Source organism: Heterocephalus glaber, unplaced genomic scaffold (assembly GCF_053883595.1).
Source record: "Heterocephalus glaber isolate CG9 unplaced genomic scaffold, H.glaber_assembly_v1.0 deba00001523, whole genome shotgun sequence".
In the NCBI taxonomy this organism is placed as follows: Eukaryota; Metazoa; Chordata; class Mammalia; order Rodentia; family Bathyergidae; genus Heterocephalus; species Heterocephalus glaber.
In genome coordinates, this window is record NW_028258327.1 from 734722 (window position 1) to 757457 (window position 22736).

Genomic DNA, 22736 nt, shown 5'->3' on the forward strand with positions numbered 1-22736 from the left:
CATGTACCTTCTGCCTTAATTTCATTTCTTTTGTTCTTTGTTTCACAGTCATTTTTCTTTCTCTAAACATAACAGGAAGGGAGAGCAAACAAACATTTATACAGCACCAAGTTTAAAAACAGCACTGCCAACCTGCCACCCTGCTATAAATTTTAATACTTGGCAGCCAGCAGCATCTCAGTGGATCCCTGAATTATGACTGAAGCCTCTGTAATCAATAGAAAGTACAAAGTGATGACTTCACATTTTTTATAATGATTCCTTTTAAGAAGGATATTTAGAAGTTTTAAAAGCCTCCCTAGCAACAGGAATCCAAAGCATTTTGCACAATGCCATATTGAATTAATTAGTTGAGAGGGCTCTCATAATTTGTCTTTGTAGAGCTCTGATTATCTTGTTTTTTAAAGTCTAATGGAAAATAAGAACAGGTTTTTATCAATACAAAATTGCAGTAACTAAAAGGCTTGCCTGGACAGAATATTATAAAATTTAAGTTCTTACCAGGAGAACATAAGATTATTACATTAAACGTGCTCATGATTTCAGATGAAATCCACAACAGGCCACCACCATGCTGGGTTTGGCAGTAGGTCGTAAGAATTCAGCATCAGTGTGCTGACACCACACCAATCCATGTCATGGCACTGCCTAGCATTACCCTGAGACTAGGACTTGTTTAACTTCAGGAAGTAAAGCAGTGAAACAGCAGGGTTTTATTTCCACAAGATCTAGAAATAAACCAATATGTCTGTAGACTGTCTCAGCCTGATTGGTTATGCAAGACCATTCTAGCACCTTGCATGTATTTGACAAATGTTTGGTGAGTGTTAGTATGAGAATAATACCTAGTGAGAATTACTGTCTAGCTGGACACACCAGACCCAAACAACCGCATCTTATGGACAGACGTATTTCTTATTGCTGTTAATTCCTCTATCCACATAAAATGAATGCCACATGACACTTTGCATCTGTCAAATAATTATGCAGAAAAATAACATGGTGCTTTCAAACAATGTTGAAACCATACTACCTACTCCACGAAGGCTAATTGAAAATTGTGTATAAGTTGTCTTTACTCTTGAATCTGCATTATAGAAATTATTTTATTCTTGCTTTTGTATTATCATGACTGACTGGGCAAAGATGAACTATTTGGGATTCAGGGAACCATAATAGTTTTTGAGAAGGAAATGACATCAAACTTCTGCTTTTTGAGTACAATTTTAGCCAGGCATGGCGGCACATACCTGTAATCCCAGCACTGGGGAGGCAGAGGCAAGGAAATTGCTGCAAGTTTGAGGCCAGCCTGGGCTACATAGTAAGTGAGTTCAAGGCCAGGCTGGACTGCATAGCAAGAACCTGTGTCAAAAAAACAAAGAAAAAAATGAAGATAAATTTATCAGAACTATAAGGTAGCTTTTTGTTAAGCGTAGAAATAGGAAGTTTGATTAATAGAATAAGGAGGGTAGAGTTGAAAGTCAGGATTCTCTTGACAAGCAAAGCCAGGGTGAAAGTATAGATGAAGCAAAGTCTGTAAGAAGCAGGAGACAATGAAATCAAATTCAGGTTTAAGATGGACTAACTACTGAGTCTCTGTTTTCACATTTCTAAAGTAGAAATGTAACAATATACTTCCTCTGCTTCACCACAAATTTTTGCAATAAATAAAATGGGTGCTAAATGTAGTTTCAGAAGTGATCCAAAAATGTTGGTCATTATTTTCTACTTTAATGGATTTTTAAAAACCCATGTGTCAAAGTAAAGGTCTGTCACAAACAGACAGAGCTGACTGTCCTTTGTGTGGTAAATACACACCACGTGTTTGACCCGTGCTAAGTGCCACCCGTCTGGTCCCTGGAGTGACAGCAGTGACCACAGTGGACCCATCCTTGTGAAGAAGGGTACTGTAGAATCCCAGGCAGTGGGGACAGCACTAGGGAAACTGGCTTCTGCCAGCAGAAATTATAGAGGACTGAAAGAATGGGGTGCTTGTGACAGAAATAGGGCACCAGGAGAGCAACCGCTGGTTTGCCAGCGAGGGAACGTGGCAGGTGTGATCTGGAGCGTAATCAGTTTGAGTTGTGGGAAAAATGCTCTACAGATAGGGCATATACTAAGGGGTGACAAAGGAGAGTTTTGGCTGGAAAAAAAAATGGATTGGTTCAAGGATGTCACCCCATACAGGTGAGAGCTGAAAATGTGAAAATGAATGAGATCTCAGAGATTGAAAACATAGAGAAATTCCCAGGGGGACAGTTGTGAAGGCAGTGAAAGAACAAAAGGAGTGAAGAAGAGACAGTTAAAGGAAGAATGACATGATCAGAAAAGTTGGAGGAAAACTGAAGAAAGAGGATGGTAGTCTAGAAGGCAAGCTGTATCTTTTAACAAATCACTGGAAGGATTCCTTTGGGCAATCTTTCATAACTTTAAAATTAGGGCCAGGGATTTAGCTCAGTGGTTTCACCGCCTGCTACGCAAGCGCAAGGACCTGAGTTCGATCCCTGGTACAAAAAAAAAAAAAAAATTTAACACACAAAGTCAAAGTTTATGCAGACTCTAGACATATGTAAACGTCATATAAGAAAACCACATGTCACATTTTTTAGCCCAAAATAATGTTCATTCATAGTAGAGTATAGAAAGAAAATTATATACTTTGAAATGAGTATTGAAACCTGACTGGTTTCTAAAAAAAAAAGTGTCAGTAGCTGTTCTGTGATTTATTTCACACAATGCTTACATTTCACCCATCCTTCAGGGCTGAGTTATCCATTTACTTTTTCTGGAACACATATACCCAAAAAAGAAATGCCTGCTGTGGTAGGCTAAATAATGCCCCCCAAAAGATGCCCACATTCTATTCCCAGAACCTATGACTGTTACCTCCAATAGCAAAAAGGACTTCCAAAGTGATAATGTTAAGAATCTTGATGGAGGGCCAGGGATTTAGCTCAGTGGCACCGCCTGCCTCGCAAGCACAAGGTCCTGAGTTTGATCCTTGGTACCAAAAAAAAAAAAGAATCTTGATGGAGAGACGATCCTAGATTATCCAGGCGGCCCAGTGTACTCAGAAGGGTCTTTGTAAATATTTATTTAATTTATGCATGTTTACAGTACTGCAGTTTGCAATCATCTTGGGGAGTTGGTATGTGTACATAATATAACTTGATTCTTTTTTTTTTAATCTCCTTCCCTCCAGCCTCCCTCCTGTCTCTTCTAAATCTCCTTCCCCCAGTTTTATTCTTGTTGATATTATGAATCTTTCTCATGTTTATGACCTATAATGTTTATATTCGTTGGGGTTATTGGGTTTCATACATGATATATATTTATTCTACTTTTTTCACCTTCCTCTCCCCCATGTTCTCTTCAACCCCTTCCCATTTGCAAGAGCTTTATCCCCTTTCTCAGAAGGGTCTTTAAAGAGGGGAACACATAGGTAGAGGCAGAGAAGGCAATGTGACAACAGAAGCAGAGGTTGTAATGCTGCAGGGCCACAAGCCAAGGAGTGCAGGTGGCCTCTAGACATTGGAAAAAGCAAGGAAGCAGATCCTCCCTGATCCTCCAGAGGTAATACAGCCCTGCCAATACCTGAAGTTTAACCAAGTAGACTGATTTGGAGCTTCTGACCTCCAACACAGTAAGATAATAAATTTATGTTGTTCCAAAGCCACTGAGTTTGTAGAAATTTGTTACAGCAGCAATAGAAAATTCATGCACTTGGAATTTTTATAGAGACCCATAAAGTAGGATGAATAAATTATCAAAATTCCTGAATCTCAAGGATTATATACAGAAACTGCCCCCGGGAGGGGAGAAACTGTGCTCTATATTATGAATATTAATAATCACCACACCTACTATCCTGTTAATATTGATGGCAGAGTGATAGCTACTGTCAAGGCCCCTCCAGAACTCTGTGCACATGGGCCCTTGGATATTGGCATTTGTTTTGCTTTTGCATTTATACAGATTCTTGCCATACTTTTTCTTCATAGTTCAAGTATTGTACATGACATTGAAAACACTAGATGTAAGCCTCATCTTAAGTTCAGTCTCAAACATAGTGGGTGCTCAATAAATGTCTGTTGAAGCCAGGAATACTGATGCATTCCTATAATCCCAGCTACTCAGGAGACTGAGGCAGGAGAATCAAAAGTTCAAAGTGAACCTGGGAAACATCAAGATCCTGAATTCTGTTGAATGAGTGGTACAAGCCCCATCCAGGAGCACTGGGCTATTGTCTTAGCCCCGTCAGATTGCTAAGTAATGGTAAAATATTAAGGTTCTCCTGCTTTGTTTCCTTCATTTGGTAAGTGAGGGCCTCACTAAAATCTATTCCAAATTTGTGACTACTATGAAAAATAACATTATCACTCTTGTTTCCTTCTTGTCAGTGATAGATGTAAAAGGCAGTATCAAAAATCCTCCACTGTTTTCACCTGTGATCCACCACTCATTTTCCCCCTCTGGTTCAAGGGATTGAATGCAAGCCCACGTGCACGGTAGGCAGCCATTCTCCTATTGAGCTCCACTCTCAGGCTCAACCCACTTTTTAACTCTATGCAGATGTCATGCTCATTGAGTCTCCTAAACATCTTCCAAGGAATCTTCTTTGTAGGACTTAGAATATTGGTGCAGTAGAACATCAGCCACAACACCAAACATGACAAGACTCAGCTTCTCCGGTCGCAGATGTGTACCAAACACAAACGCAAAATGCCCAGAATAGAAGCCAAAGCATATGAGGCTTTGTCGAGTGTGGGGAGAGACTTGAAGCAGTGCTGAGTGCTCTGTATTCATTACGGCACGGTGGCCCCCCGAATGCCTCACATGTATGGCATGTGCTGTCATTAGCCCCCTCTGTACAAAGGAGAAACTTAGACTAGCAAGGCTAAGTAATTTGTCCCAAGCTCAGAATTATTCAGAGCTGGGGGCGGGGTGGCTCCAGATAAAGCTCCCAAACATATGTCCTTCCACTGAGCAGGGCAAGGACACTCAGCTGCACAAGTGCCATCTAACTGGATTAGGAAAATAGGAAATTTATTCACAGAAATTATATTTCACATGTGAATTTTTGAAAGACCTGCCCCAATGCATAAAAAGAAGTATCAGTAGTTTGGTTTTCAGATTATCCCTGATACTACTTTGTTGGCCATATTTAGACCAAACATAACATCAGAAAGCATACATCACTTGAAAATTAGAAATGACTACATTCACATATTTCACACAGGATTTAATAAGCTGTGGAGCTACTTCCACATTAGTGAGGAAAATGGAGTAATGGTTTACAAAATTCTGGAACCGTCTTCTCAGAATATCAAGAGGGAATATTTTGTTGGTATGGCTGTTTGTTTGTTTGTTTTAGTAGTTATGGCCAGTAAGTTGCTGCCTATTTATACTTTTTCTTATATTTATAAACAGATTAAAAAGTCCCTAATTCTTAATGAGAATTTATCATTTAAAAATTTTTAAGTTTTGTCTTTCAATTTTTCAATTAATAATAGCAATAAAATATCCCTGTAATAGCTCATCTACTTATGACCAGTGTATGTGTGTGTGTATGTGTTTTATTTACTCTTAGGGAAGTTTAAAATGTTTAATGATAAGCAAACTATTAAACTATTTGTGAACTCATCAATACACAAATTTGTTGTTTCTAAAACTTTTCACTTCTTGGTAGTACCTGCTCAAATTCTTCCTAACAAAATCACAAATAAGTGACAAATGCTTAAATGGCATAAATATTATAAATTATAAAATAGCTTTAACAGATCTACAGGTTAGTGTTAGAACTTCTTCAGTTACTGGGCATGGATGGTGGCACATGCTTGTTATCCCAGCACTCAGAAGGCTGAGGCAGGAGGATTGTTATGAGTTTGAGGCCAGCCTGGGCTACATAGTGAGTTCATCAACCTGAGACCCTGTCTTAAAAAAAGAAAAGAATTGCTTCAATAGCACTCATTATAAAGTATTAGTCATTATTTTAATAATATTCATGTAAATTCTTTGATAAAGTATCACTTGTTTCTCTCTGTTGAAGTAATTCACAACACACTTCCATTAAACTCCCTCAACTGAGCACTTCTGTTTCTGAAATGCAGGACTCATGGCAAATCACATTATTGAATCAGTGTTTTGTTTCTTCAATGAGACAACTGCCTATATTCAGTAAGATTTTCAAGTCTTGTGTGTGTCTACATAGGAGACCAATTTTATCCATGATCATTCTTTATGTCTTGCATCAAGAAGATTTTTACCTCAACATTTTGATTCATGTGTCCATTTTGGGGGGAAGAAGGAGATAAATGAAAATGTGAAGATTTCTATTTTGTGATTTAGTTTATCTACTCAAATCATAGATTATTCATTAAAATCCCTTTTATAAGCATTATCATTTTCATTTGTTACAAAACACATAAAGCACCATACACTCTTTACAAAATGAAGGAACATAAACACAAAAGCATAGTATTTAATAAGAAAAGGCATATAAGATATTTCTGTCAGACAGATGACAAATTGCTAATGGAATACTTAGTGAGAAATCTGCTGCACATTTGAGGAAAAAACTCAGAATGTGTTTCTATACTGTGGGGAGAAAAGTTTGATCTTTAGAGTTTCTCTTTAGTTATTCAACAAATATTTATTAAGTATCTACTGTGTACCAGGACAATTTTATGAGTAGGAACATGACAATGAATAGGTAAGATGGTTACCCTGACTTTTGCATCTCCTTGAAATTAATAGTCTTGCCTCCCTTTTTGGGCAAACTCCTTCAGCCCCATTATGATGATGGTGAGAGACACCTAAAAGTAATGGGGGGGTTGCAGGATATTGAACCCACATACATGGCCACATACATGCTAAACACACTACCACTGAGCCAAATCCCCAGCCCCTAAAAGTATGCAGGGTGATCCAAACATACAGTAAATGCTCAAATAAAAGTTTAAAAGTTTATTGCAGTAAAAGACACAGTGCCATTAATCCCCCTCAAAATATTCCCCCTCACTTCAAATACACTTATCCTATTGTTTTTGCCACTTTCTGAACCAGTTCCAAAAGTCCTGTTTCATGGGTGACTTCCCCAAAGTCCAAATGGCCATGAAAGGTAAACATTCTGAATCAGTCTAGGACATTAAGGCAGCCACAGCAGCACAACTAAAGACATGCACAAAAGAGAACTTCTGGAACTGCATCAAACAGTGGCAAGAATGGTGGGATAAGTGTGTCCAAAGCAAGGAGGAAAATTTTGAAAAGGACTAACAGCAATGTCTCCTCTACTGCAATAAATTTTGTATTTAGGGCCAGAGATTTAGCTCAGTGGCACAACACCTGCCTGGCAAGTACAAGGCCCTGAGTTCGATCCCTGATACCAAAAATAAAAAAAATAATAAAATTTTGTATTTAAACATTCACCATATGCTTTGATCACACTGAATACTTTTTAAAGCAATACTTCTCTTTTCTTTTTTTTTTTTTTGCAGTGCTGGAGATTGAACCCAGGGCTTTGTGCATGCAAGGCAGGTGTTCTACCACTGAGCCACACCCCCAGCTAAGCAATATTTGATAAATAGAAATTATGCCCAGTGCAGAGGAGGTGAGCCACTCCCGGCACCCAGGGGGAGGCTTCTGGGCTGCCATACCACCACCACCACCACCACCCAGCGCAGAGGAGGTGAGCCGCACGGGCACCAGCAGCACCCCTCTTCCTCCCCACTCCTGTCGAAATGAGAAGACATGTAAACAAGTCTCAAAACCAGACTTCCAGATCACCTACAGCAACCCCAAAGGGAAAGGAGAGGGAACACTCTGATACTCAACCACCTGGACCCACTGAACTGGCAACAAAAGAGGATCTGGAAAAAATGAAATCAGAAATAATTTCTCACATAACAGCAGAAATTGTGCCATGGTGCAAGACATGATTAATAAATCTAGAGAGGACACAGAAAAAAACATAGAGGAGCTGAGGAACATGATGGAATCCCAACATAGGAAACAAATGGAATCCATAAAACAGATACAAACAGATTTCCAGGAGATGAAAAATTACACTGAAAGCTTACGCAGCAGAATGAGCCAATGTGAGGACAGAATTTCAGATATAGAAGAGAAGATTGCAATTAGTCACCAAGAAAAGAAAAATTCCTTTAATATTCTTAGGGACCACAAGAAATCAATCCAGCAGCTGCTAGACAATGCAAAGAAGAATAACATAAGAGTGATTGAAGTCAATGAAGAAACAGGAGAGAGTGCAGATGACAAAAAAAAACTGTTCACAGAAGTGATGGCAGAAAACTTCCCAAGCAGGGGAAAAGAACTTGATATACAGATAAATGAGTCATACAGGATTCCAACTAGCCTTGATCAAAAAAATCTACACATAGACATATAATTGTTAAGATTCCAGAAACCCAACAGAAGAACAAAATTCTACAAGCAGTTGGAGAAAAGAAACAAATCACATACAAAGCCCATCAGAATCACAGCAGACTTCTCAACACAAACCCTCAAGGCAGACAAGCTTGGAGTGATGTATTTCAAGCCCTAAAGGAAAACAGCCTCCAGACTGATGTACCCTCCAAAATTATCTTTCAAAATTGATGGAGAAATAAGATACTTTCATGACAAAGAGCACCTTAGGAACTTCATGAATACCAAACCAGCACTCCAAAAAATTTTAGGCAATATCCTAGGAAAAGACAATGAGGATCACAATCCCAGGAAGCCCAGCAGAATGAATCCATCAGGCACAACAAGAAATTAAACACAAAGGGGGAGAATCCAACAAAAAGAAAAAGTCATGACAATGTAAGTCAATATGTATAAGTTATAACCATCAATGTAAATGGTCTCAATTCACCAATCAAAAGAAATAGACTGGCAGAATGGGTTAAGAAGCAAGATCTAACAATACACTGCATACAAGAAACACACTTAATTCAAAAAGAAACGCATAGACTGAAAGTTAAAGAGTGGAAACAATACTCCATGTGACAGGACCCCCCCCCAAAAAAAGCAGGAGTAGCCATCCTCTTTGCAGATCAAGTGAATTTCAAATGAAAATCTGAAACACTCTGGTCCCAAGAATTTCAGATAAGGGACAGTCAACTTGTATGTACAAATCTATTGTGAACATGTGTTTTCCTTCCTCTTAAGAAAACACTTAAGAACAGAACTGTTGGTTCTTAATAGTAATACAAGAAATTTCTATATTGTTTTCCAAAATGGTTTTATCATTTTACATTCACAATCACAGTATTAGAAAGTTCTAACTGGTTCACACCTAAGCTGACATTTGTTCTTTTAAAACTTTTAACTTTATCTCCCTAATGAATATATAATTCAATCTTGTTATTGTACTGATTAGTATTTTTCTGATTCTAGTGTCGCATACCTTGTGCTGTACTGGCTATCATCTTCTTGTGTCTACTTTTTAATTAGGTTGTCTATTAATGAGCTGTAAGTGTTCTTTATATATTCTGGTCATAGGTTATATGTATTACAAATATGATCTGTTTAAGGACTACTTTTCATTTTCATGACGATGTCACTTAAAGTTCTAAATTTTGATGGAATCTCATTTATCAAGTTTTTTCTTTTATACATCATGTTTTTTGTATCCTAGGAAATTCTTGCCTACTCTAAATTCATAAATATTTTCCCTTATAATTTCTTCTTAAAGTTTTATAGTTTTAGTCTTTCATATTTAGGTTCATAGATCATTTCAAGTTATTTTTATGTATGGAAATAAAGGGTTGACCTTAATTTTTACATACGGATATCAGGTGTTCTACTACTATTTGTTGAAAACACTATCTTTTCCTCTACTCTTGAGTTGAGTTTATGTTCTATAAAATGTTAGTGTTAAATAATCTTTCAAATCTCAGTGGACCCAATCCCCGGTACCAAAAAAAAAAAAAAGAAAACCTCAGGGGACCATGTACGTGTGGTTCTATTTCTCTGTTTTATTCCAATGATCCGTATGCCTTTCCTTATGCCAACACTGCCTTGATTACTGTAGCTTTAGAGGAAGCCTTACAATTAGGTAATAAATGTCTCCAACACTGTTTTTTTTTTCTTTTTACTTTTCTAGATCCTTTGTACTCCTACGTAACTTTTAAATTTCAATATCAAATTCTTCATTTATAGCAAGTATACATAGACCAGGGCCAGGGATTTAGCACAGTGGTTCCAGCGCCTGCCTCGCAAGCGAAAGGTCCTGAGTTTGATCCCCGGTACCAAAAAAAAAGAAAACAAAAAAAGTATACATAGACCTGAATTTTTATATATAGCTTGTGTTTTCTAATCCTGCTAAAATCAAATACAAGTTCTAGGGGCTCCTAGAGATTTCTTAGTATTTTCTCTGTAGATGATCATTTCATCTACATATAATGATTTTACTTCTATTTTGCCAATCCTATGCTAATTGTTTCTTTTTATTGCCAGACTATTTTGGTTTGGACCTATGTTTCAAAGTTTAATGGACAGATGAAGAGTAAGCATATCTGCCCTTTTTCCCCACCTTAGGGAGAAAGCACTGTATCTTCTCCATTCATATAAGCCGTTTTTGCTGGAAGTATGGAGTACATGTCTTTAACCTGTTGAGAAGGTTCTGTTCTACTTCTAGTCTCCTGATAGCTTTTACCATAAACAGCTGTAGAATTTAGTCCAGTACTTTTTCTGCAACTACTGACAGGATCATATGGCTTTTTCCTTTCCTCTGTTAAAATGATGACTTTTGGGGGTGGATCTTCCAATGCTGAACCAACACTGCCATTCCTATAACAAAACCACTTTCTACATACTGCCAGATCTGACTTCTAATAGTTTGTTTTGTTAAACAAATTTCTATCTATGTTCATACTTTTTTCTTCTATTACCTTTATCCAATTTTAGGATTAGCACAATGTTGAGTTCCTAAAATGAGGGGAGAAGTGTTCCTTCTTTTTTCTGCTTTAATTGTTTGATATAATGTATCAGTTAAAATGTTTATGAGCCTGCTGTTGTCATATAGGTAGGTTTTCAAGCTAGGAATATACTTTCTTTAATAGGTGTTATTCAAATTTTATATTTCCTCCAGAGTTAGTTTCATTAATTTGTCTTCCAAGGTACTTCTTAGAAGTTGTCAAATTTATTTCAAAGCAGATTTTTGAAATATGCTTTCTATATCCTTTTAAATTCTGTAAAATCTGTGGTAATGTCCTCTAAATTTTGATATTTTAATTTTAAACATGTATAATTGATATTGTGAAATAGGAAGAAAAGGCCTAAAGGAGCAGGGGAAGTGGGAGGGGTAGGGGAAAGGAAAAAAGGGAAAAGAAAAAATATGAGAAAAGGAAAAAAATGGAAATAAAGTCTTTGCAAATAGGGAAGGGTGGAGGGGGTGAAGGGAGGGCAAGGAAAGGGGAAAAAAATAAGAACCAAGATACTCATGTAAAGGTACAAGATCCCAATGATGAATGTAACTGTATTTTATACCTAAAATGGACCAATAAACTTAATGAAAAAAAATTATGCTTCATCAGGTACAGGGCAGGGTCTGGCCAGCATTTGTTTTAAAGCTCCCCACCTTAGTGAGATCTGTAGTCAGAGCCGAAAAGTTGAAAAATCCATTTCTTTTCTGGACTCTGCCATAAACACTAGTTTCTTATTTTCATTTGACCCAGAATATAGTTCCTGATTTTACAAAAAAATGGAAAGTGAACTCAGTGTGTTGGATGATGTGACCAGACCCTAGCAATCCCTGCCATTCTCCCAACCCCGAGGAGTCAGAGACTGGAGGTACCAGGGCCGTGTGCATGACACTCAGGGGAAAAGGTTTAGCTCTCTCATTTGCCTCCCCTGACCATCTGCTACAGTAAGGGTTCAGTCAGAGGAATGGATGAGAGCCCATGTCCTTCAGAGGGAAAATGCCCCAAATGTCTTATTTATATTCAAAATAACTATAATCAAATTGTGCCTTATTTTGGTGAATTTTTTAAGTAAAAAAGTCTATAAAAACAACAGCCAATATTTAGAATATAATCTGAATTTTAAGAATATAGCTGTGGATTTATATTCAGATAATACTGACAAAGGCAAAATTCCAATGTTAAAGTATTATTACACACTAAAAATAACTGCAGTATTGAAGCTTCAAGTTTAAATAACTGTTATGTTTTATTTGATCAGTTGTGATAAAAATACGTGTATCTTCACTACAGTCCTTTTTATGTTCAGTAACTAGCCTTGGTTGAAAATGTAATTTTAATAAAAGGTAGTTTATGAGTTTCTAAGTTGATATCACACCCCCAAAATTGTTATGAATCTGAAAGGATGGAAAGTCTCTCAGCGCGTATAGTATAACGCTACAGCTTGTATCTAGATGTCCCCCCAAAGCCTCATGGGGGGGTGCCTTTTCAGAGGTGCTGGAGTTAGGGTGTGAGATGCTGGGATCAAGGATGTGATACTAGGATTAAGGGTGTGTGTGCTACCTGGCTCCCTGCCCCAAGGGTGGGTAGCCTGGATAAGATATAAGGGACAGAAAGTTGCTTGCTGCTTGGATGCTTTCGCTGCCTTCTGCCTGCCACAAACTGTTTCTCCTCTCTGATGCCCCTCTGCCATGCCATCCTGCCTTGGAGCGAGCCGATTATGGACTGAAACCTCTACAAACTGTGAGCCAAATAAACCTTTTCTCCTCTAGCTTTGGGTGCCAGATATTTTGTCTCAGAAACAAGAAAAAATAACTAAAAACATGTGGTCTGAGCAATTCTGACATTAAGCTTTTTGACTGAAAACTTCATATCATCCTCTTTTTAAATAATTTCATAAGTACTAAGTCATATTCAATGCAGAGTACAGTACTTTTTTTTTGGTACGGAAATTGAACTCAGGTCCTTGCGCTTTCAAGGCAGGCAGCATAACCACTGAACTAAATCCCCAGCCCCTGAGTACAGTACTATTAAAGACAGAATCTCTATCCTCCAAGAGCGTCCAAGTTTAAAAAATATGAATATCATTTTAAATTACTGTCAGACAAGAAAAGGGAGGGTGTAAGTCTTAGTAAAAATCATTTGTGCCTCTGTATTCTATTTAGAATTTGTCACGGATACTAATAAATTCCTTTTCTCACTCATTCCATCTTATTTATTGGGTTCCTAGGCTTTAGAGATACATGAATGAACAAGACAGAGAGGGGCTTTGTCTTTATAGAGCTTAAGCTACTGGGACCTAAGGAAAGACCTCAATATGTGTCCAGAGTGTGCCCACGGTAATCCAACCCACAGAGGTGCTTTTCACCAACGTCCAGCACCGAGAATGGAACTAACATTCGTAAAAAGTTTTAGTTTGGTAGTAATCTCAAAGTATATCCATCTGGAGGCAAAAGATTTACATTGTTTGAATATACATAACTACACTTAGAAGGAAATAAAGTCTTCAGGGGATGGTATCATACATAGTATGGAAGTAGGTCTAGGAGCACACACCTCTCCTCCACCCCCAATTATAGGGATTGAACCCAAGGCCATCACACTGAGCTACAACTCCAGCCTTTAAAAAGCATTGTTCCTTCTTCTTAGACAAATTCTTGTTTACTCAGTTACTAAGTTGTCTAAGCTGAGCTCAAAATTGTAATCCTCCTGCCTCAGCCTCCTAGAGTGCTAAGATTGCAGGGATGTGCCACCATGCCTGGCTAGAAGCACATTCTTCATGATGTTTAGAATATTGTAGATGTTGATTGCATGACTCACAAACTCCACTCTCTCCCAGAGCCCAGGAGGTAGAATTAGAGTTAACTTTTGTCCGTTCAGTTCCTTTACCGATTGCAGAATCAATGTTAAGCGACAGAGTCAATCACTCACTTAAAATAGTCTGCTTCTTAGGGCCAGGAATTTAGCTCAGTGGTTCTGCCGCCTGCCCCACAAGTGCAAGGACCCAAGTTCGATCCCTGGTACCAAAAAATAAAATAGTCTGCTTCTTGCTTCAAACTGCACCAAACACTCCCTAGGAACAGGGCACTTAACTCAGCACATGAACTCTTTCAGACCTAGGAGGCTCATATCGGGTCCAGGCAGGGGGCTGGCAGCAAAGCCAAGTGACCCTGGAAGCAACTCTACCTTGAGTCCTCTCAAGACTGCTGAGATTCTGGGAAAGAAGCCACAGAGAGTTTATTCAATGAAGTTCCATGTCATCTACAGGGCACGGTTAACAAAAGAATGAGAAGTAGAAGTTGCCTCTTTCTCCACAGAGGACATAGACCTGGGACTGAAAATGTGACCCAGAGGCCCTAGTGCACATTGAAACTGAGGGAATGTGGACTTGCCATCATGCTGTGGCTACGTTGTCACCTCTGTAGCAAAGGCTTCTGGAATCACCCAATAATGTTCTAATAAGCATTTGAATCTCTAGAGGCTTAAAAATAATAGAATCTATTTTACTGACTTAAGAAGACAGTCTAATGCACAACTCCATTTTAAAGTGATTTTGTTAAGTGTACACACACACACATATACATATATACATACTGTACACAGAAAGTCTGGGCTCTTACTGTTTCTTGTAATGAATGACATCGATAGATTTTGGTAAAGATAGTGGTTTGCCTAGCATTCGTAATTGAAACCAAAAGCTAATTGTGTGGAAAGTATAAATGAGGTTTTTAGTCAGTGTTTTTACATTTGAAATTTGAACATCCTAAATCTACAGTCCAGTAAAAAACATTCTGGGATTAGGTAAGGAGAGTGCTGTGGGACTCTGAAAAAAATCTCATTGTGAGATTTAGAATTGTTAATGCAAGTATTATTGACTACAGTGAGCTACATGAGATAAAGGAAGATTTTTTTAAAAGAATACATACATCCCCTGGCCACATTCTCCATGATAGGACCGGGCAATGTGACAAACTATTTTAAACCAGAAAATTTTCTGGAAAATTCAAGATGTAAATTTACAATGTGGGTAAATTAAACTTATATGCTTTTTATGATATAGAGACATTGTAGCTTCAGAAGAACACAAAAAAATATTTCAATGTTTTCTTCTCACTGGTCTTACAGTTAATTTAATGCTCATAAATTCTAAAAAGAAAATACTCTTATGTAATAACAAAGTTATTGTGCATTTTTGGCTTTTGAAAAGAGTAAAAGAACACCCCAATCTGGGAGTCATGGTGCATCCCAACATGTGAGAAGGTAAACCAAAGGACTGGACACTCCACCTCTGCCTGGGCAACTTAGTAAGACCCTATCTGTTTTTATTATTATGATTCATTTTATATTATTCATACATTTTATTATTCATGTCATTTATTATTCTCTTTATTATTCATATATATTTATAGTACATAATGATCACATTCATCATAGAGGGTTGGTATATGTACATAATACATCTTCATGGTTTTAACATCCCCCTACTTTCTTCCCCCTCTCTCCAACTCTTTGTCCCTTTTTCACTCGCAAAAGACCTATCTCCCTGTTTTCTATTACCTATCTTTTATTTTGCTCTTTAATTTATTTGTACTTTGGGTTTCTCATATAAGAGAAACTGTGATATTTAAACTTGTGTGTCTGATTAATTCATTTAACATTATGGGGACTCTATCTCAAAATTTTTAAAAACTTTTTAAAGAGCTGAGGAGGTAGCTCAGTGTGAAAGCCCTGGATTCAATCCCCAATAATGAGGGGCGGGGGAAGCTCATCAAAGTAGCAAGACACAAAATCAATATACAAAAATCAATAGTGTTCCTATTGTGTATCCCACTGAGGAAGAAATTAGGAAAACAATCCCATTTGCAATAGATTTCATTTTGAAAATTACTTAAGAATTAACCTAACCAAAGAAGTAAAAGATCTCTACAATAGAAACTACAGTGTTCTGAGAAAAAAAAGATTAAAGAGGACATTGGAAAGTGGAGAGACATGCCCTGTTCCTGGATGGGCAGAACAAATATTGTCAAAATGGCCATATTACTGAAAATGATATATGGATTTTTCCCCCCAATTAACTTTATTGGTACATTTTAGGTATAAAATATAGTTGCATTCATCATTGGGATCTTGTGCCATTACATGAGTCTCTTGGTTCTTATTTTTTTTCCCCTTCCCTTGCCCTCCCTTCACCCCCTCCACCCTTCCCTATTCACAAAGACCTTGTTTCCATTTTTTTCCTCTTCTCATATTTTTTCCTTTCCTTTTTTTCCCTTCCCCTACCCCTCCTAATTCCCCTGCTCTTTTAGGCCTTTTCTTCCTGTTACACAATATCAGTTATACATTTTTTAAATTACAATATTAAGATCTAGGAGACATTACCACAGATTTTACAGAATCTAAAAGGATATAGAAAGCATATTACAAAAATCTTTTTTGAAATAAATTTGACAACTTCTAAGAAGTAACTTAGAAGACAAATTAATGAAACTAACTCTGGAGGAAATATAAAATTTGAATAGCACCTATTAAAGAAAGTATATTCCTAGCTTGAAAACCTACCTATATGACAACAGCAGGCTCATAAACATTTTAACTGATACATTATATCAAACAATTAAAGCAGAAAAAAGAAGGAACACTTCTCCCCTCATTTTAGGAACTCAACATTGTGCTAATCCTAAAATTGGATAAAGGTAATAGAAGAAAAAAGTATGAACATAGATAGAAATTTGTTTAACAAAACAAACTATTAGAAGTCAGATCTGGCAGTATGTAGAAAGTGGTTTTGTTATAGGGACAGCAGTGTTGATTCAGCATTGGAAGATCCACCCCCAAAAGTCATCATTTTAGCAGAGGAAAGGAAAAAGCCATATCATCCTGTCAATAGTTGGAGAAAAAGTATTGGACCAAATTCCACAGCTGTTCATGGTAAAAGCTATCAGGAAACTAGAAGTAGAACAGAAACTTCTCAACAAATTAAAGACATGTACTCCATACTTCCAGCGAGAACACCTTGTATGAATGGAGAAGATACAATGCTTTCTCCTTCAGGTGGGGAACAAGAGCGCTTACTCTTTATCTGTCCATTAAACTTTGAAACCTAGTCCCCACCAAAATAATCTGGCAATAAAATGACACAGCTAGGATAGGATTGGCACAGCAGAAGCAAAATCTTTATATGTAGATGAAATGATCATCTACAGAGAAAATACTAAGAAATCTCTAGGAGCCCCTAGAACTTGTACTTGAATTTAGCAGGATTAGAAAACACAAGGTGTATATAAAAATTCAGGTCTGTGTATACTTGCTATAAATGAAGAACTGGATATTGAAATTTAAAAGTTATGTAGGAGTACAAAGGACCCAGAAAAGCCAAAAACAAAAACAAAAACAGTGTTGGAAGACATTTAGTACCTAATTTTAAGACTTCTTCTAAAGCAACAGTAACCAAGGCAGTGTTGGTGTAAGGAAAGACATATAGATCATTTGAATAAATCAGAGAATCTAGAAATAGAACCACACATATATGGTCCACTGAGTTTTGAAAGATTAGTTAACATTAGCATTTTATAGAATATAAACTTGATTCAAGAGCCAAGGAAGAGATAGTGTCTTCAGTAAATGGCACTAGAACACCTGGTATCCAAATATAAAAAATTAACCTCAACCCTTTTCTTTTCATACATGAAAATAACTTGAAGGGATCTATGAACCTAAGTAAGAAAGCCTAAAAGTATAAAACTTTAAGAAGGAATTATAAGGGAAAATGTTTATGAATTCAGGGTAGACAAGAACTACCTAGGATACAAAACACATGATATATAAAAGAAAAAAATTGATAAATGAGATTCCATCAAAATTTAGAACTTTAAATGACATCATTAAAATGAAAAGTAGTCCTTAAACAGACCATATTTACAATGCATATAACCTAAGACCAGAATATATAAAGAATTCTTAGAGCTCATTAATAGACAACCCAATTAAAATGTAGACATAAGAAGATGATAAATAGCCAGTACAGCACAAGGAATGGTGTGCAACTCTAGAATCAGAAAAATACCAATCAGCACAATAACAAGATTGAATTATACACTCATTAGAGAGATGAAGTCATAAGTTTTAAAAGCCTTGTCATGACTTTTTCTTTTTGTTGGATTCTCCCCTTTGCGTTTAATTTGTCATGCCCAATGGATTCATTCTGCTGGGTTTCCTGGGGTTGTGATCCTCATTGTCTTTTCCTAGGGTATTGTCTAAAATTTTTTGGAGTGCTGGTTTGGTATTCATGAAGTTCCTGAGGTGCTCTTTATCATAAAAGTATCTTATTTCTCCATCAATTTTGAAAGATAGTTTTGCAGGGTACATGCATCTGGGTTCGAGGCTGTTTTCCTTTAGGGCTTGAAATATATCACTCCAAGCTCTTCTTGCCTTGAGGGTTTGCATTGAGAAGTCTGCTGTGATTCTGATGGGCTTTCCTTTGTATGTGACTTGTTTCTTTTCTCTCACTGCGTGTAGAATTTTATTCTTCTGTTGGATTTCTGGAATCCTAACTATTATATGCCTATGTGTAGATTTTTTTTGATTAAGGCTAGCTGGAGTCCTATATGCCTCACTTATCTGTATGTCCAGTTCTTTTCCCCTCCTTGGGAAGTTTCCTGCCATCACTTCTGTGAAGAGTTTTTTTTTGTCATCTGCACTCTCTCCTGTTTCTTCATTGACTTCAATCAGTCTTATGTTATTCTTCTTTGCATCGTCTAGCAGCTGCTGGATTGATTTCTCGTGTTCCCTTTCAATTTTAAAGCAATTTTTCTTTTCCTCCTCATTAATTGCAATCTTATCTTCTATATCTGAAATTCTATCCTCACATTGGTTCATTCTGCTGCGCAGACTTTCCATGGCATTTTTAAACTCTTGGAAATCTGTTTGTATCTGTTTTATGGATTCCATTTGTTTCCTATGTTGGGATTCCATCATGTTCCTCAGATCCTCTATTTTTTTATCTGTGTCCTCTCTAGATTTATTAATCATGTCTTGCACCATGAGCACAATCTTTACAGTTATCTGAGAAATTATTTCTGATTTCATTTTTCCCAGATCCTCTTTTGTTGCCAGTTCAGAGAGTCCAGGTGGTTGAGTATCAGAGTGTTCCATCTTGTTTCCCTTTGGGGTTGCTGTAGGTGATCAGAAAGTCTGTTTTTGAGGCTTGTTTATGTGTCTTCTCATTTCCACGGGAGAGGGGGTGTGCTTCTGGCACCCACGTGGCTCACCTTCTCTGCCCTAGGAGCTTGGGATGGCAGTGGGGGAGCTTCCTTCTGGGTGCTGGGACCAGCTGAGCTTCTCTGCCCTAGGAGCTTGGGATGGCAGCGGGGGTACTTCCTCCCAGGTGCTGGGACTGGCTGAGCTTATGATATATAGATTTAATGCAATTCCAGTCAAAATACCAAAGGCATTCTTTACAGAACTAAAAAAAAAAAATCCTAAAATTTATATAGAACCACAACAGATCCAGAAGAGCAAAAGCAATCCTGGGCAACAAGAGCAGAACAAGAGGTATCACAATCTGAGATTTCAAGTTATACTACAAAGCTACAGTGATAAAAACAGCATGATAGTGGCACAAAACAGACATGCAGATCAATGGAACAGAATACAGGTGCAGAAATAACCCCAGGCACATTTAGCCATCTGATCTTGACAAAGGGGCCAAAAATATATGTTGGAGGAAAGACAGCCTCTTTAACAAATGGGGCTAGAAAAACTGCCTATCCACATGCAGAAGGCTGAATCTAGACCCATCTCTCATCGTGTACCAAATTAAAATTAAAATGGATCAAAGATCTAGATATTAAAACAGAAATACTAACCTTCTAGAAGATAAACAGGTAAAACTCTTGAAGGAATAAGTAAAACTCTTAAAGACACAGGCATAGGCAAGAACTTTCTGATCAGAATCTCAACTGCAAAAGAAATACCACCAAGAATCAACAAATAGGATTACATCAAATTTTAAAACTTCTTCACAGCAAAGAAAACAACCAACAGAATGAAGAGACAACCTACAGAATGGGAAAAATTTTGGCCAGCTAATCCTCAGAGGACTAATATTTAGAATATATAAAGAACTCAAAAATTAGACACCCCCAATAAAAAAGACTTTTCTCCTTGATGCAGTTGTCAATTCAAAAGGCAAAAGCAATAGCTGATGGGTTAAGAATCTGAACAGATCTTTTGGTCACCTCAAGAGTTTGAGAAATAAAAGGTTTTTGGGTAAAGGTTTCTGGATAGAAGTAGACCTAGAAGAGAACAGTCCCTGTAAACAACCTCAGTCTAAACTTTTAGAAGAAAGCTGACCCAAAAAGAGACTAGCTCTTAAAAGATTAAAGCCCATCTATGAATCATCTCTATCTCTAATAAAAATAAGGTGAAAACTAGTAGCAAGTTAAAGAAAAGAAATAATAAGGTCCAGAACAGAAAGTAATGAAAAATAAAATACAGAAGAGAGGAACAAAAAGTCAATGATGCCAAACCTTGGTTCTTTAGAAAATAAAATAAAATAAAATCTTTAACCAGACAGATTAAGAAAAAAAAAAAACACATCAGGAAGAAGAAGAAGGAGATGGAGACAAGAGACAGGTATGGAGACAGAAGAAAGAGAGGAGAAGAGAGGCAAAAAAGGAGGAAGAGGAAAAGAAGGAGATATTACTACAGATCCCACAGACATCAAAAAGATAATCATGGTTGGAGTGTAGCTCAGGGCTAGAGCACTTGCCTGGCATGTGTGAGGCCCTGGGTTCAATCCCAGGCACAGAGAAAAAAGATAATCAAAGAATATTTATGAACATCTTAAAAGTATAATAAGGTAATATTATGAACAGTATTTGTCAACAAATTTAACAAATCTTATGGAAAACAAATTCTTGAAAAAACACAACAAAAGTCAAGACAAAATATAAAAACTGAATAGGTTTATATCAAGTAAAGAATTTGGCATTTAAAGAATAACAAGTCAATGTGATTGAACCAGAGTGAATGAGAAGAGGAGGAGAAGAGGTCAACGAGGTAAGAGGATCTACTATGCCTGGAATTATTATTTTAGTGGCTCTACTGCCTCTTCCCTGGATGAAATGCAGAGTCATTGCAAGATTTTGAGAGTAACTGCTTAATTGTTTATTTCAGTGACATATCAATAGTACCAGTTCCTTAATGAAGAATATGGACACCAGGACAGAGTTCCTGCCAGCTGTCTGCAGAAAAGAGTACAACCAGCTTGCTGCAGTTGAATTTCAGTCAATGTCCTCCTCTTCCAGCCATGAGTGGCTACTTGGGGAGTTTGTGCAGGAAGCAGAGATGGGACATCTGCCTGTTCTCCTCTGGAGGCATTGCAGGAGGCCATGGCCATGCTACAGAAATACCCTGAGGCTGGTCCTGGGACCAGCTTTCTTTAGCCCTGTCCTCCTCCCAACCTGCCTCTGCACACAGCCAATGAGGGTAGCAGGCTACACACACTGTGGGGAAGCAGAAGGGAAAATAATTTGTGGGCTGGAGCAGCCATGTAAGGCTGGGCAAAGACAGGAGATTTGAACCAGACTGGGGTTAGGAAAGAGCTCAGACTCCTGAAGGGAAGCTATGCTTTCTATCCAAGAAAAAGGCTCTGGGACGACAGGGGGAGAAAAAACAAACACCTTTGCACCTCACAAAGCTTAAGTTCAGCTGGAGGAGATGAGCATTAACAACACAGGAAAGAAAGTCTTCAGGGAGGGTCCTTGAGGGTTTCAAGCTTCAGCAGCATTGGCCAGGCCGACTTAAGGTGAGGTTTCCAGCCCAGCCTGGCCAGCAGGGAGCTAAGTAAGAGACTGGGGTGAAAACACAAAGAAGGGCCAGAGGAACATCTCAGGAAGAGGGAATAGTCTGAGCCAAGCCCAAGCCCAAGTCCAGGCAGGCTGGATGTGCAAAGTGAGGCCAGGCAAGCTGAGAGGACAAGAGCCTGAGAGCCTGTGACTGGAGCAGAGCCTTGGGGTGTGAAGCCATGGAGACGAGTTTGGGGAGACCCTAGTCCCACATGAGCACTCTTCTGTCCACCTCTTTGGGTCTAACTCAAAGTTCAAAGCTGGAACCAGCCCATCCTTCCTCTGACTTGTCTGTCCCCACCATTAGACCCTAAGTGGGGGCATTTTGCTGACTTTCATATGTCCTTAACCACCAGAGTACACACACACACTAGCGTTGAGTCTAGGGAGGGATGAAAGCAGGAAAGTCTGGGTCTGGAAAAAAGCAGACTGTCCAGATAAAATGCAAAGCAGGGAGCTAAACGGGGTACTCCAAGTCAGAAGAAAGCCAAAGGCTAGATGTGATGTGGAAGGTCTCTAAACAAAGGGAGAGCTAAATGTGTAATCACCACCCACCCCAACAACTTTGTCATAGTTGCCTGAGCCTGTGGCCCCCAACACCAGTCAGTCCCTCAGAGGACAACTGACCCAAGATAAACTCATCACATTCTCTCACACAGGAACCTGGGCCTTTGAGGAGAGACAGGAAGAAACAGACCACCAATTGTTAGTACAAGTCACATTAAGAGCAGCACACTAAAGAAAGGCCCACAATTGTTCAGGCCTCTAGTGCTTTCACAGGTCCTGCCCTTTTCAGACTATAGTTGTTCAAATGCAGTGAAATGCCTGGGCTTCCTTCCAGTAAATTCTCTTTTCATTCAAAATAATTACAGATTTGGTTTCTGAAACTTGAACCCAGACAGTCTTAGTAATTACAAGCAGATTATTCCAAAGCTAAAACCATGAAATGCAATGAGTCCAGAAA

General features: G+C 38.0%; 1 protein-coding gene across 4 annotated transcripts in view; it reads right to left on the bottom strand.

The window, feature by feature from the left end:
• LOC147824921 (uncharacterized) overlaps nt 1-22736 on the bottom strand; it is a 269562-nt gene that overhangs the window by 196405 nt on the left and 50421 nt on the right. For 2 of the 4 annotated variants that reach the window (XR_015441484.1, XR_015441483.1), the window contains exon 5: nt 1251-1362. The exons of the other annotated variants lie outside the window; for them this stretch is intronic. The gene's annotated coding sequence lies outside the window, so the exon portion shown is untranslated. The remainder of the gene's footprint in view (nt 1-1250; nt 1363-22736) is intronic. 4 annotated transcript variants of the gene reach the window in all.